This window comes from Dermacentor albipictus, chromosome 10 (genome assembly GCF_038994185.2).
Source record: "Dermacentor albipictus isolate Rhodes 1998 colony chromosome 10, USDA_Dalb.pri_finalv2, whole genome shotgun sequence".
Lineage (NCBI taxonomy): Eukaryota > Metazoa > Arthropoda > Arachnida > Ixodida > Ixodidae > Dermacentor > Dermacentor albipictus.
The window spans coordinates 11,570,313-11,587,140 of NC_091830.1; the positions used below are offsets into that span (position 1 = coordinate 11,570,313).

General features: G+C 46.8%; 2 protein-coding genes across 11 annotated transcripts in view; one reads left to right on the forward strand and one right to left on the reverse strand.

Annotated features, from left to right (window-relative positions):
* The window catches only part of LOC135917927 (uncharacterized), a 166,889-nt gene that overhangs the window by 94,745 nt on the left and 55,316 nt on the right, over positions 1 to 16,828 (forward strand). Inside the window, exon 1 of one of the 10 annotated variants that reach the window (XM_070528117.1) lies at positions 3,008 to 3,166. The exons of the other annotated variants lie outside the window; for them this stretch is intronic. The gene's annotated coding sequence lies outside the window, so the exon portion shown is untranslated. Of the gene's footprint in view, positions 1 to 3,007; positions 3,167 to 16,828 lie in introns of those variants that run through there. 10 annotated transcript variants of the gene reach the window in all.
* Positions 1 to 16,828, reverse strand: part of LOC135917906 (gastric triacylglycerol lipase-like) — a 59,785-nt gene that overhangs the window by 21,517 nt on the left and 21,440 nt on the right. The gene's annotated exons all lie outside the window — the stretch shown is intronic.

Sequence of the window (16,828 nt, forward strand, 5' to 3'; positions counted from 1 at the left end):
CAGCCAGGCGTCTGACTTCCGCTCACGCTGCTTTCGAAGGAAACCTGCAGAGCAGTTTTTTTTTTATATTTTTTAAACGACAGCTGGATCGCGTGACTTGACGCTCTGTTCTGTCAGGGCTCGTCAGACCGGAAGCCGTAGACGGTTTGCGGACAGTCCGGGACTGCATAATCGAAGAGGCCCGCGGATTATCCCTTTTGTAATTAAATCTCGTTACATTTGGCGGAGGTTACTCGAATACAACTGCGCTGCATTACACAATCCCATTACACAGTGCACTGCATTTTTCCGGGCGCACTAATGGGACACATCGCACGCTGTTCTTTAGCGCTGGGTGCCGTTCACATTTCCAGCTAGTTTGCATATTTCATTGCGATTGCCGTTCCTGAAATCACCGTTAGCAAGGTCGTGCTGTCATCTACGCGCATGTGCGGTCCAGGCGTGGAGGATTAGGTCTCCACCGTCGCGCAGCACACTTGCCTGCAAAAGCAACGATGCCAAGTGCCGTCACCCCGGACTCGATCGCGTTTGCTGGATCCAGGGCAGCGTTCTGGCTTCCGCCGATGCATGGAATGAGCCTTTCGCGCAAACACATTAGCGTTCCTGCTGACATACACTCGTATCAGTGGAACGGAGATTAACGTGAAGCTAAATCTGTATAATACTTTACTGCGGCGCTCGTAATTGTTAATAGTTTTCATTGGGCCTCGTCTAGTGTCTGCTATGTATACGCCACTGGCCGCAGTCTTATCGCGCTAGCGTTATAAAATCCCTTCAGCGCAATATAAACCCTTTTATCGCTTTCCGTAGGACTGTCCATTTTATCGCTGTAGCAATTATACGGCACCAAGGGTGAGCTTTCGACGTCACGAGATGTTCCGTGTATATTTAGGTATATGTATGCTATGAGTTTACTTATGCTATATGTGCAAGAAAGGTGCTGAACAATTCGACCGCAAAAGTTGCTGAGATCAGGTCTTAAGTTCTTGATTGAATTAGACTTCAGGTTTCTTCAGAGTGCAGCGCGCGAACGACAGTCAAGAAAAATTTCTTCCGCATTTCAACCTTGTGAATCACTGAAGTGCATTGGGCGAACCAGCAAGACATATATGAAGATGGCGTGCTTAAGAATAGTGTTATGGTGTCTAATGAATGATGGGTTTGTAATGCTTTCGGACGGGTAAGGGCAGACGTTTCCAGCAAGTCACACGTTTGAATTAATGAAATATAGGGGCTTTGCTTTGGTTTTCCTTTGTTTGTTAACGAAAGAAAATGTAAAAACGCAAAACACCTATATTCTACACATGACGCGACGTGGGCACTGGCAACGTCACATACCGGACGCGAGAAGCAATGCTATTGTCTTCGTTCCTCGGCGACAAACCATCCGATGGACACGCGCCAATCTCAGAGGCTCCCGCGAGCGAATGAAACCTCCTGGAAGCCTCTCGTAAAACTTCGCGGCCAGCACGACACCCGCGAACGAAAATTTCCCAGCGCGCGCATTCGGTCAGATACGATACGAAAGAACGCGTTCTGCTCCTAAGTCGCAGTTTTGCCCGAAAGGCGAGCCATCGATAGCGATAACAAATTAGTAGACAGCTGTGCGAAGAGAGTAGTTTTATCAGCCGTATAAACTTGCAAACATTGGCTAGCTAAATTAACAAGCGTAGTTTTACGCGTGAATAAGCAAACATGAACACACCTTATTCGATGACCGCGCACACTCGCTGCCAAAGCGCCGGCGTGAGAAACGCGGCACCAGCAGCAAGCGAATTGACCTTCGTGATGCGCCTCGCTTCAACGCAAACTAAGCGTCGAGAACACAGCGCACACGAAGCTATCAGCACTCGGCGAACCCTGTCGCCATCGCAGATCGCTTTCAAAGCAAGGCCCGCAAAGGCGCGCCATACGCAGCCGACGCCGGAGTTGAACGTCGCTCCTGGCCCCGGTATCTTGCGCGCGTCTTATGGAGCAATTCTCGGTGTTGCTCTTGCAATTAGATACGCCGTCCGTGTTCCTGAGGAAGTGCATATATTGACGGACTCGCAACAGGCATGCCGGGAGTTCCTATCGGGACATGGCATCCCGAGAGTGGCGCACGAAAGTCTCAAACAGATGCCGCAAAATGCACCAACCACACCTCCCCGCATCCACTTACTCTGGACCCCTGGTCATACCTCGCTGCCGGGTAACGAACGCGCGCATGCGGTTGCCCGAGAAATTTCCCACCGGGCGGCTAGGCATGGTGAGGCGACTAGTTCAGAGACGGGGGGGATCCCTTGCTCCGTTAAAAAGACATACTCCATCATTATACACGCAATCGTCGCACCCACGCCGCACCACCACCGTCCTTCTCGCGAGAAGAAGCAGTGTCATTACGCCAGTTACAAACCGCTACTTTTCCAAATCGTGTCTCTCTCAATAAATTCTACCCACACTGTTATGCAGATCGATGCAGCTCGCCCACAATCTTCCACGTCACGACTGAGTGCACTGCAAATTTCTTTCCTCCCTTGCCAACTCTCCTTTACCCCCTACGCTACAAAGAGCTGTGGGACGGTGCTCTCCGTGACGAACCTCCAGAGGTCCTCCGAGCTGTAATACAATGGGCTCGAAACATCGCCGGAATCATCTTAGGGACCCTGGACTGAGGGTTCCTCCCACACTGCTCTCTCCGTTCAAATATTAATAATAAGGATCTTTTACTCTCTCTCTCTTGCGCGCGTCGGAAGACGGCGCGCTTCCTTCCCGCTGTTGTCCCTTGCGCGCGCGAGATGGAGCCACCATCGTCGACTCACCCTCGCACACGCACATTCAGCACACGGCGCGCGGCGACAACGTTATCGCCATTGCAGTTTATACGGAACGTCACCGCGACGTCAATGGCAGAAATGCGCCTGGAGTGTCCATATAAGTGCTATCGCAATGAAAAGCTTTTCGCTATGATAAATTCCCGTCGAAATTGGCGAATTAAGCAGTTCAGTCATCGCCGTCTTACGGGAGTCAGCCGGGCCTGTAGAGCCAGTTCATCTTCGGCGGCGCAGCAGGTCGAAGTCGAAGCCAAGACGAAGAACGCTGCCAAGATGGATGCAAGGCCCCGAATAGCAGCCATGGTCGAAACTACTGCTCGAAAGTTTCTGCTACAGGATTTATAGGCGCTCACGTAAGCGACCCAGTGACCCTTTCCAAAAAATGCGCACATGTGGGCGTCTCTCGCATGCGTCCGGTTTCGCGCTCATTCGATATGCAGCCGACTCTATGCCGTATCACACGCGGCACTTCTCGACATCTACAGCTGGTGCGCAGCGAATAATGCGTATTTTTACGTAGGTATTTATTCATTCTGTCTGCACTCCATGTGTGCATGCCGCAACCGCCTCATGCGTTTATGCACTGGTGTTTTAGACCCCTACCGGCGTTCAGGCCTGAGATCTGTTGTGCAAGTCTGTTTCGTTTTGCGCTATATTATTCGCTTTAAAGCTGCCGAACGCTGTGTCGCTCAGTCGTTTCCAACACCTGCAGATGTCTGTGCTCTGCTTCAGTTTTTGAACGGAAACGACTCTGCACATCTCTCAGTTCGCTGCCTACCACAGCGTCATCCGGAGGCTGAATTGCTTTTAGCGAAGCAGTGTGCAACGAAACGCAATGGAGTTCTGCAGATGTATTTGCCCCTCACTGCCTGGCATGACGTTTAGCCTAAAGAAGTGAGGGACAGCTGTGCATCTTCCCGCGTATTTGACAGCAATATATGCATACACTGCTGCGACTACTTTAAACACGTTTCGTTCGACCCTCGCAATCCGTTCTCTTCTGTTTTTTTTTATTTTTATTTATTTTATAAATATAACCACCGTGTTGGCCGAAGGCCGTTACATGGTGGTTGCAAGACAAACGAAACAAGATAGCAGTGCTGCCGCAGCCTAGAACAGCCCAAATAAAACATATACACAGGAAAAGACACAATACAAATCAAGATGAAGCAAAAGACAAATAACAATAGAGTGGTATCAAATGTACTACAGTCGCTGGAGTAATCATGTGTAATACAACTAGGAACATAAGTTAGACAAATTACCATTATTAAAGCAGCAGCTATGTACTTCTAGCCGAGGAAAAAAGTTTTGTTAGTGTGGTTTCAAATTTATTTAGACGGTCTACTGTTAGTAATTCATGTTCCTCTATTGTTCCGAGGAAAAACGAGTACTTATGTGCATCCATTCGTGCTGAAATGGGTTGAATTTTCTCTAGGTTGCTGCTTCGTACTGTTCAAGACAGACGCTGTTTTATGTACTGCTGTGTATTAAGGTTAAACCAGCTATGGCGAATCAGATAATGAAATATTAGTCTAGCTATCTTTCTGTGTTCTGAAAGTGGAGGTAGGTTGAGCTTCCTGGGCATTTAAGTTACGGAGTCGGTTGAACGGTATTTTGTCATGATGAATGTTGCCGCTCTTCTTTGAAGTTCTTCAATTCCATCTACCAGGTTTTTTAAACGGATTCCACACGACGCTCGCGTACTCTAATGTGGGACGAACAAGCGTTAATTATGAAGCTAATTTAGTTTGTTGGGGAGCAAGTTTTAACTTTCGCCTCGAGTACCAGTGCTTTTTTCCAGCTGATGAGCATATGTTCTTTATGAGTGCTTTCCAGTTGAGGTCGCTCGATATAGTAATTCCAAGGTACTTAATGTGATTTTCATGGCTTATGACCTTACCATCTATCCCATAATCGAAGGAGTGTATATTTTTTATCTTGTTCGTTACCCTTAAATACATAGTCTTGCTGTAATTTATTTTCATTTTCCACTTATTGCACCAGTCACTAATACTTCTTAATGCGGAATTTAAGGCGATCTGGTCATTGCGGCTGGATACTGTGGTATACATTAAGTAGTCGTCCGCAAGAAGTCGAACTTTGATAACGGGGTTAATCTGTGCTGCAGTGTCATTTATATAACTGAGAAAAAGGACAGGGCCCAGCACCGATCCCTGAGGGACTCCTGACGTTACAGGCAACACTGCGTATTTCGCACCTATCACTTCCACAAACTGTGTTCTTACTAAATATCACTGAATCCATTTGACAATGTTAATGTTAATGCCGAGACTAAGCAGTTTATCAAGAATTTCTGGTTGTGGAACGCGGTCGACCGCTTTTGAGAAATCGAGGCAAACGGCATCTAACTGACCTATCTTGTTAAATACGCTTGAAAAATCATGTGTGGTTTCAGCGAGTTGGGTAACCGTTGATGATTTTTGCCTAAAAGCATGTTGATTACGAACAAGGATATTAGCATTTTTGAAGTAATTGAACAAGCTTTTTGATATTACATGCTCCATAATCTTGCAGCATGTGGAGGTAATTGGAATGGGCCTATAATTTTCGATGCTGTGTCTGTCGCCGGATTTATAGATAGGGACAACTCTAGCTGTCAGCCAGTCAGATGGTAATTTGTGCTGGTTTAGGGACGCCGTAAAAATGATGGAGATACTTAGATATCCATTACGCATATCGTTTTCAAATTTCATTTGGGATACCATCAGGACTAGCTGATTTTTTTGTGTCTATGTTAAGGAGTAGTGCAAATATTCCCTTCTCAGCGAAAATAACGTCTGGCATAAGCAACCTACCCTCGACGCGATTCTCGTCAAGGTCAGCGGAAGGTGGCTCCGGTGGAGCGAACACAGAATGAAGATATTCATTATATTTTTCAGCAATTTGTGTACAGTCGTTAATTATATTGCTATTAATACAAACACATCGTATGTGTTCGGGCGACGGGGCAAGGTGACGCCAAAAAAGTTGTGGTGAATCTCTCATGAAAGTGGGTCACGTCGGCGAGGAGAAGTGTTCCTTTGCCGTCACGAGCATGTGCTTAAGGTTTTGGGAAAGCTGCAAAATCTCCATTTTGTTCTCTTTATTCCTACTTCTGCGTCTTATTCTTCGTTTAAGCTGTATTATATTGCGGTTATCCAAGGATTGCGCTTTTTACTGCCTTGATTCGTTTTGGCACGAACTTTTACAGACAGTAGTTCACCGTATTCCTAAATCTATTCCACAAGATGTTGACGTCAGTCGCCCCATCGAACGAGTACAGTGACATTTCAAGGCAGTCCAAGATGCTAACATCTTCGGCATTACTATAATCTCTTATACAGATACTTGGTCTCTTTGAATTCTTTGTCGGGAGGGCTTCTTTTACACAAATCAAAACCAGTTTACGATCAGAAATTCCGTCTTTGATGGTAACGCTACAATATGGTACATTGCTTAAAATGAGCACGAGATCAAGTAAGGATTCCGAGGTCTGTGTAACTCTAGTACTATCAGGAACTATTTGCGTGAGGTCGTAACTGAAAATGAAGTTTAACAAACCTTCACAATGTTCAAGATCTGTTGTGCCCACTGCAACACCAGCCCAATATATTGTTCGCGTATATCTTTCGTCTTCCGCCGTGACATGGTTATATTTATTCATTTATTTATTTACTTATTTACTTATTTATTTATTTATTTATTTATCACTTTACCCACAGCGCTGCGAATGGCAATACACGGGGCGGGGGGATATGGTACAATGAAGAGAAAGAAAATATAGGCGAATTGTCATGTGCATAAAACATTGCGATAACACACACATGAAAACAAACACTAGCACAATAAACTATAGGAATAGAAAGCAATAATTTCAGCATAAACATAAACATACGTCACAGAGCCTGGGAATCACGTAGTAATTAGAGCATAGAATACATTCTTTGTGTTCGATAGAATTCACTTTCACATTAATTACATTGCCCACGTAAATGCGCTACTAAAGCAACAAGAAAAAGTTATCATTTCTAGTGGAAGTGGCAACTTCTCGTGGTAGTTACACGAAAAGTTACACGAGAACCCGTGGTAGTTACGTGGTAGTCTCGTGACATATTAAATCTTACAGTTTTACGCCTTATCTCTTCGGTTTTGTTAACATGGTCTCGTCGTAAAGAAACATAATCAGGAGGAAGTAAGTTCGTTTCACGCCGTATACCTGTTTGAGAATGAAAAATGTCATGCAGAAATTTCAGTCTTAGCATTTTCCTACGTTTACCAAATGAAATCCAGCCAAGGTTCTCCTTAGTACGCGTTACACTGAAGTGTCTCGCGTAATTTGCGAAAACGTATCGAACCCCTAAATTTCGCACTCTTCCTATTCTCTGAATGTCATTTTTTAGCCAGGAATGCCACACGGTACAGGCATATTCAAGCGTGGACCTAATATGGAATGGGAACAATAGCTGTTTAATTTGTGAAGGAAACCGCTTGGTATTTCAACGCAGGAAGCCTCGACCTCCGGCATGCTTTGTCTTCAATTTTTTCAATGTGGCGGGGCCATGATAAATCGGGGGTAAACCCATACTATCGAACAGTCCCTATTCTATTACTTTATTATTCTTATTGCAATGGTGGTCGCCCCTGTTGCGATACAGTCTCCGAGCTCATGCGTTCTATACATGGAGTGTAGCAACAAGCAGCACATGTGCACAACATTTCAGCCTATGCATTAACATGATAAACTCAGAATTCATTAAGACAACTAATTCATCAAGACAACAAAGCCCTGGTGTTTAACACATGAAAAAAAAAAGTACTCAAGGCAGTCCAGTCAATGATGCCCAGTCAGAGCCTTCTTCACTCACTACGTATCGCACACCTGTGAAATGAGTCTAGAACCAGTTTGGGTGAGTGTGCTCTTGAATGAGGATGCCCACCTATGGCGCTATGACACAAATTAGCGTGGAACGCGGGACTCAATATTATAATAGCGCGCAAACGACCAAATAGGCACGTGACCCACGATCCCATGGACACGCACGATAAGCTCAGTCCCAAACCCGTGTAGTCCGGACAGTTTAGGGACGTGCGTGACGAAGCACACGAAGGCCTTCAGCGGCTCCGCTGCCTCTGCGCTTCGGGAAGAGCAGCCCTCCCCAACGAGGGGAATAAAAGGCAGGCGCCGAACTTCCCCCGGATTCGGTCGAGTGGAGGCCGTACATTCTTCCCAATAAAAAGGTTTGAGTAGGACGGATTTCATTATTTGCAAATGATTTTTCTCCAAAGCTTCCGGGATGTCCCGAAAGCCTCTGTGTTTCTGTGTTGTAGCCGAATTCCAGGCAGAATTTCACAAAGAAGGCAAAAAACAAAAACGAACAAAGACACGGCATAGTAACATGATTAAGTGCAAATTATGGTTCTCGCATGTGTGATGGCACAATTTTTAAATATAGGCAAAATACATTTGAAATGTAAACTGACGGAATTTTTCTTCGTTTTAAGAGCTGGTAGATCGTGCATTGTTGGACTATTGGTTGTAGTAGAACGTAAACAGTTGAAGCTCCTGGGAGCACGTCGAACTGTACTCTCTTGTGTGTTCTTTCTTTCTCCTCTTCTACTTCTTTTTCTTAATTGGCATGTGTCAGTGTGGAAAGGCTGACTGACTTTGGATCTTGCGTGGATAGTACTACCTGCCTTTTGCACTGTTATTAAAATTTCACTTGCAAGTAGATGGATGGATGGATGGATGGATGGATGGATGGATGGATGGATGGATGGATGGATGGATGGATGGATGGATGGATGGATGGATGGATGGATGGATGGATGGATGGATGGATGGATGGATGGATGGATGGATGGATGGATGGATGGATGGATGGATGGATGGATGGATGGATGGATGGATGGATGGATGGATGGATGGATGGATGGATGGATGGATGGATGGATGGATGGATGGATGGATGGATGGATGGATGGATGGATGGATGGATGGATGGATGGATGGATGGATGGATGGATGGATGGATGGATGGATGGATGGATGGATGGATGGATGGATGGATGGATGGATGGATGGATGGATGGATGGATGGATGGATGGATGGATGGATGGATGGATGGATGGATGGATGGATGGATGGATGGATGGATGGATGGATGGATGGATGGATGGATGGATGGATGGATGGATGGATGGATGGATGGATGGATGGATGGATGGATGGATGGATGGATGGATGGATGGATGGATGGATGGATGGATGGATGGATGGATGGATGGATGGATGGATGGATGGATGGATGGATGGATGGATGGATGGATGGATGGATGGACGGACGGACGGACGGACGGACGGACGGACGGACGGACGGACGGACGGACGGACGGACGGACGGACGGACGGATGGATGGATGGATGGATGGATGGATGGATGGATGGATGGATGGATGGATCAGGGACTACCAGGCAAATTTTCAGCCAATGGCGTTATAGAAGGACCCGTTTCACTTGAAGCCTGAACCTAAATCACCGCTATCTGGTAAGCAATAAGGTGGAGTCGCGAGCTCGACGCCCTTGGATTTCATGCGGGAGCATCACCGCAGCGGCAGGAATTCGTCTGGAGCGTCCATTTTGCTACTAACTATCCCAACAATGTGGTCGGATGAACGATTGGAGTTATCTTAGAAACTACAATGTGGGGACATTTTTCTTCTATGCGACTTAAGAATTGAGGCATGCAAGCTGCGTCTAAGCGCATAGAACATGCGTTCAGCGTATTGGTTGGGCGAAAACCGTGAAATACCTGTGCAAATAGGGAACGAATAAGATCAGAATGACTGAATATTCAACACGAAAAAAAATGACAGACAGAACAGAGAGATATAATCAGAATTTAAATGTCGAATCATTTGAACCACCATGTACGTCGACCTTGTCTTATTTGGCGTCGACACTTGGTTGACTCTTTCTTTCTTAGCGTTTTTTTCTGGATTTGTGCGTAAGTTTGTGTATGTATCTTTGATGCATGACTCTTCCTTTCTTAATTTTTTGATGGATGTCTGCGTATGTTTGTCTGTGTATCTCTGATTTTCGAAACAAAGGAATAGCTGTCTAGAGATTTCCTTTTGCCAGTTTGGGCTTCTAAGTTCGCCAGTCATTCTTTCCCTCAAGACGTTTCTACAGCGTTCAGCCACACGGACGCGCTTGTTAAGAATTGCACAGTATTGAATTATTGTCTGCAAATCGTTTGTATGCTGTGTCACCTTTCGTGCTATTTCGTGTCGCCTGTTCAGTGCGAAGAGAATTCAGCCCCGTTTTCACTTGCCGGCTATCAGCTCTACCTTTCAACGTTGCCGCACAGCAACTGCTAAGACAAAGTGTGCACTGCATAGTGTGTCACCTTCGCGACGGGCCGTGAGAACCATGCAGCTCCCTGGACGATTGTCTCACTGCAGACATTTCATGTTGTCCTATACTTAACGTAACTTCGTTCCACTTACAACTGCCTATATTCGACATAAGCTCATGGGTCGCGTAAAAGGTTACTAAGCCAGCTGTCGACAAAGTAAATGTGGTAGCTGTGTCTCTATCGCAGAAAACAAAGCTAAGCGGTGTGCAGAAAAAAGTCATACAAAGCTTCGTGATTCGATCATTTATTGTCCCCACAACATTCGCGTGTCCCCACCGTCCATCGAGGTGCTAAAGTAAAGCAGCAGGTGAAGTGCTAAAGTGAATGTGCTAAAGTGCGAGGTGCTAAAATGAAGTTTCGCTTCCTGTGAGACGACACGACTGTGTATACAGGGTGTCCCAGCTAACTTTAGCCAGAGTTTAAAAATATAGACTTGCCACGTAGCAGGGCAGAACGAAGGTAACGTTATTTGCCGTCGCTTGGAGATACTTAGATTATATATTCATTGAGCCTAATTAGATAAATAATTTATGAGGTCTTACGTGCCAAAACCACTTTCTGATTATGAGGCGCGCCGTAGTGGAGGACTCCGAAAATTTCGACCACCTGGGGTTCTTTAACGTGCACCTAAATCTAACTACACGGGTGTTTTCGAATTTCGCCCCCATCGAAATGCGGCCGCCGTGGCCGGGATTCGATCCCGCGAGCTTGTGCTCAGCAGCCCAACACCATAGTCACTGAGCAACCACGGCGGGTCCTAATTAGATAATTAGTCCTAATTCATTAATAAATTTCTGAAATATTATAATTAGATTAGATGTGTCAAGGAAAAAACTGTAGAGAGCGACATGAAAAACCCCCGATACCGCTTTCTGTTGCTCTATACATCCTACATAAAAGTGTTTTTCCGAGCTTGGAAGAAGCCCACAAATACACGCGAAGTGCCTCGAGCGGCCAGTAGCGCGGCAATTTTGCGTACATTTGCGGGCTTCTTTCACGCTCGGAAAAACCCGTTTATGTAGCACGTATTGAGCAAGAAAAAGCTGTATCAGGAGTTTTTCATGTCGCTCTACAAGTTTCTCTTTGACACTCTTCATCTAAATATAATATTTGATAATTAAGATAATACAACGAGGCGTAATGAAAAAAATATAGTTGATGTAGCTCCAAGCGACGGCAAATATTACCTTTGTTCTGTCCAGCTACGTGGAATTTGCACATTTTAAAACTCTGGCTAAAGGTAGATTGGACAGCCTCTCTCTCTCTCTCTCTGTATATATATATATATATATATATATATATATATATATATATATATATATATATATATATATATATATGCCATGATGTCGTGACGGAGAACTGCATGTCAGTTTTTTCTTTTTATGGCAGTTTGCAGTCTCCAAATCAGGTGACGCCTGCCGAATAAAACTTTCAGTGTCGCTTTTAACGCTCAATGCGAGAGGAACGCGTTAGGCATATGTTGCACCTCTTTGGGGTCCGGGATCCAAGTTTGAGCCGCTTTCACCACTGCAAAGCATTGTAGGGGAGCTCACTTGACCCCCATTTGCTGCCTCTTTGCGGAGTCAAGCGCAACTAACGATGGTCGGGACCACCTTCACTTGCTCTGGTTATACGCCTCTACCACGTGACCGGGATTTTCGGATTTAGAAACGCGGGGTAGTGACCACATCCCCACCTATTTGAAGATCGAAGGTTTGACTATCTCCAAGTCTTCCAGAACCGTCCAGTGCACCGATTGGCCTAAATTCAAAATAATAATGGAAGACTTTTGTCGTGACGGCACCTCCTATAACCTACAGGGCGCAATAAAGGATGCCATACAGACAACCACGCATTTGCTTTCGAAGAGTTCTTCCCGCACCGATTTCGACATCGAACTAGCGAAACTTCGAGCGACTCGCCGTCGTGCGGAACGAAGATATAGACGCACGAAGTCAAATTATGATTTGTGTCGGAATTATGAGCTGTGTCGGAAAAACAATGGAAAGAATGATTTTAACACGTCTGGAATGGTACTTAGAGTACTATGAAATCTACCCAGATGCTATGTCCGGCTTCAGACGTGGCCGTTCGTCAACAGACAACGTTGTTGACTTGATAACATTTGTGCAACACCAAAAGGCCCGTAAGCGACTATCTGCTGCTCTGTTTCTAGACGTTAAAGGGGTTTATGATAATGTCACCCATGAAGCCATCCTTAGCACGTTAGAAGCCGTCGGACTTGGTGGTAAGATGTATATGTGGGTGTGCAGCTACTTACAGAGGAGACCATTCTATGTAGACACAGAAAATGGCCCGACATCCGAGCATTACGGCAGCCGAGGAGTCCCTCAAGGCGGAGTGCTTAGGCCGACTCTTTTCAATCTCACCCTCTGTGGATTAGTTGACAACCTGCCAAGCACCGTACGCCTTTCCATCTATGCGGACGACATCTGCATTTGGACATCAAGCGTGACACGACTACAGCTTCGCGCTCGGCTTCAGAAGGCTGCCACAATAACATCTTGCTACCTTCGTGAACAAGGACTCGAAATTTCATGCGGAAAGTGCGCAATGGTGGCATTCACGAGGAAGCCAATGTCTGGTTACGGCGTATCTATTAACGGACGACTTATACCATACAGCAGAAGTCACAGATTCTTGGGAGTCGTAATTGACAGAGACCTGTGTTGGACTCCGCACGTCAATTACGTAAAAAAGCGGCTGACTGCTATCTGTCACCTGTTCAGCTTCCTTGCAGGAAAAAGTTGGGGAGTATCTGTACACGCTATGTTACAGCTGTACATGACGTTGTTCGTTGTATTCCTGCGATACAGCCTGCCTGCAATATCCAACACCTGCAAGTCTAACCTGCGTGCCAGCTGTACATGGCGTTGTTCGTTGGATTCCTGCGATACAGCCTGCCTGCAATATCCAACACCTGCAAGTCTAACCTGCGTGCGATACAGTGTATTCAAGCCCAAGCCCTTAAAGGGAAGCTGAAGCGGTTTTCAATTTCCATGAATTGCTGGGATTGGGAAGAACAGACCTAATAATTTACGGTTCCGAAATTTTTTTCTTCGTTTTGTTAATATAAGGGCGGAAATCGCTTTCTAAATCACCCCCGGGGACACGCCCCCATCGCTTCCCGGAGCGCCGGGTGAGGAGGTTTTCAGAGGAGAGAACCGGCGAGAGTGACGTCACTGGCGGGGACCGAGCTGCCGGACCGGCGTGCTGGCATGCGCTGCATGCCTCTTTCCGTCCTGCGCTTTACTGAACGACGCTACGAGAGATTTGCCGCCGCCGCCGCTCACGTTTGTTTTGCGATTTTCGTAAACTGTTCTTTCCTTCTGTGCTGCGTGAGTGCCTACAGCCAAGGGCGCCCAACATGCCCTCGTTCTGTGCAGCAATCGGATGCACGAACACACGCGGGCGAGACGATGTGGTGTTTCACAGGTTCCCGAAGCACAAGAAGCTTGCAGCGCAGTGCTGTGAGGAGAGATAAGTTCGTGCCGACGAAATCAACTGTGCTGTGCTCGGACCGTTTCCGCGATAGCCGGATAGCCTTACGACAAATGCGGAAACGCGTTGTTGCTAGCGTTGCTATACTCCGTTTCATACATCAGGTGCAACGCTGTGGAGGCTTGAGATACTTCTTGCAGTGGCTGCGTTCGCACTTAGAAAAAGTTCGGTGTTTCTTGACCCGATTTTTGAGAAAACTTTTGATATATAAGCTCAGTTCTGAATGAAAAAAAAAGAATTTACCCATAGAAACAATCCGTGTACTTATACGGCTGCTAACACGTTCTTTTAAATCAATTTTCTTTTCGGCATTCTTTAATTGCAGCCCGTCGCGGCAGCTTCACGTGCATGCTCGCGCGAGCAAATGCCGCTGGCACGCTGCGAACGATAGACGGAAACGCGCGCAGTAATAAATTTTGGTAACCGGACTTCGTGCGTAGCTTCCACAGCGTTGCACCTGAGGTATAAATTGGAGTATAGGCTTGCCTAGTGACATTCGACGTACGGTTGCAGTTATCATGTTTACCACACGGCGGTACTAAAACTGCCTAATATCTTTATGTGAACACTAGCATGGAGCGCGCGTACCGATTCTTGATCGAGCCACAATCGCAATGTCGTCGAACCATATTCTGAATATTGCACATATAATCCCCCTGACCATCTCGATCTGGATGTGTATGCTAAGCAACTTCCATGATTGTACCTCGCAGCACTGCATGTGCGCGCTTTGAAACGCGGCACTTATGTTCGCGATCGTGTATCAACGCTCAGAAAACCACGGGACTTCAGACAAGAAGCGGCAAGGTGCTTGACATCGGGGAATTGTACCCGTGTTTACAATATAATGAGAAGTTAGTGCTTCGGCATTCTTCCAGCAGCAAGTTCCCAGTGACACTTTAGCGCATTTTTTCTCCCGTCATTGGAACGTGCAGCTACATGAAAAAAAAAAAGCATACGTAACAGCTAAGATTTCCAGCGCGCGAGAAGGTGTACACATCGCTCTCGCTTTTGGCACACTCAACATCGTCGTTGCCGCCGTTGCCGCCATCGTTTTCCGTATCGGCTGTCGGTTCGAACATGTACGGCGAAAATACAAGCTGTCCGAGACAGCGAGAACGTTCCATAATGCTTACAACTCAGCTATGCAGCCAGAACAGAACAGCGTGCTACGCTCTCAAACGGCGGCGCCGACCGGCGACTGCCGCCACTGACGTCACAGCGGCTCCGACCAATCACGGGCAACAGCGGCGTTCGCGCGATACCCTGAGGCGCTGGTGCGCGTTTTCATGAAAAAACAGCCGCTTGCGCTTGTTTCCGCCCTTTTTGAACGAGATATTCGTGTTCGGGGGACTCAAAACCGTAGAATGCCGCAGAGAACTCATTTTTTTTTTTCGAAAAGTGTTTCAGCTTCCCTTTAAGATATGTCTTGGGTTACCACGCAGTGCGTCAACTGCTGAAACCATTGCCCTTGCGCAGGACTACCCAATCACTACGCACATTACCGTTGAGACAATGCGCATGCATCTCAGGCATAATACCAGGACCCCTTCGCACCACTTGGCGAGCCTCACAGCTGCAAGGCCCTGCTCGACATTTAGCGGCATTGTCAGTGCACATCGTGCGTCGTTTACGTCAGGGTACGCACCTGCGGCCAAGCCAGCGTTTCCTCCGTGGTGTTTGAGCCGTCCACAAGTACATCTAATGATTCCAGGACTACAGAAGAAGACAAATCTACCGGCCTCTGCTCTAAAACAGTTGACCTTACTTCTTTTGCATGAAAAGTACAGCAACCACGTGCACATCTATACCGATGGATCAACTACGTCGTGCAGTTCCGGTGATGCCGTGGTGGTACCAACGCGACGAATGACACTGCGCTTCAAGACATCGCATGTCACGACCTCAACGGCGGCAGAACTAACGGCCCTGCGTCGAGCACTGGAATTCATTGAATCTGAAAGAGCTAGAAAATGGGCTGTGTTCTGTGATTCAAAACCGGCATTACAGTGCACGCAGTCAGTTCTCCGACACGGATGCCATGACCAACTGACATACGAAATCGCGAAACCTTACCATCATGTCCAACAAAAAGGTCACGAGGTCGTTTTTCAATGGGTACCTGGTCATTGTGGAATCAGTGGCAATGATTCCGCCGATAACGCTGCTCGTACAGCACATCATGAAGAGCAGAGCGTTCCAATTCCGCTTTCGAGGACAGACGCCGCTAGGCAGCTTCGACACCTGGCACGCAACCTCACACTGACCGAGTGGAACTCGCCAAATTTACGACTTACACGACTGCATCGACTCAACCCCTCCCTGCAACTACGGCCTCCATTCGGACTTCCTCGACGTGAAACTACGCTTCTCTGTCGCCTTTGGTTAGGAGTTGCCTTCACAAAGGCATACTCTTCGTTAATTGGAGTGACTGACAGTGGAGCATGCGAGGTCTGTGGCACGGAAGAAAACATCGACCACCTGCTGTGCCACTGTCCACGATACACCCCTGAGAGACAAGAACTTGCCAAAGCTTTTCGAAAACTGGACAATCGGCCGCTTTCTGTGCAGGTGCTGCTGGAACACCGCCCCCATCGCCCGTCGGCCCATAAAGCGGTGAAGGCACTTTTGTGCTTCTTAAGGACAACGGGCTTGTGCGACCATTTGCGACTGTCAATGCAATTTCTGTAAGGCCACACACGTCATCGAACTCACTGCAATTTCCTTCCCTCCTCTCTCTCCCTGTTATCTTTGTTTCCCCCTTTCCCATTCCCCCTGTGTAGGGTAGCCAACCGGACGTGATTCTGGTTAACCTCCCTGCCTTCTTCTTATCTCTTTCCCTCCCCTCTTATACATATAGACTTTTTCTGCCTTGACACTCGCAATGAACGCATTAAAGAAAAACCAGTTTCGGCCCCAGAGCGATGCTCTTGATCTCATTGGACGGTTTTTTAACAGATAAGTTGGTGTGATGTGTTGGCGTGGCGTAGCACTGAAGCGATCTCCTGCTATAGGTAGAAGGAGCCGGCAGCTTCCAGGCTTCTGACAATGCTGGCGTAGGTAGTCTTCAT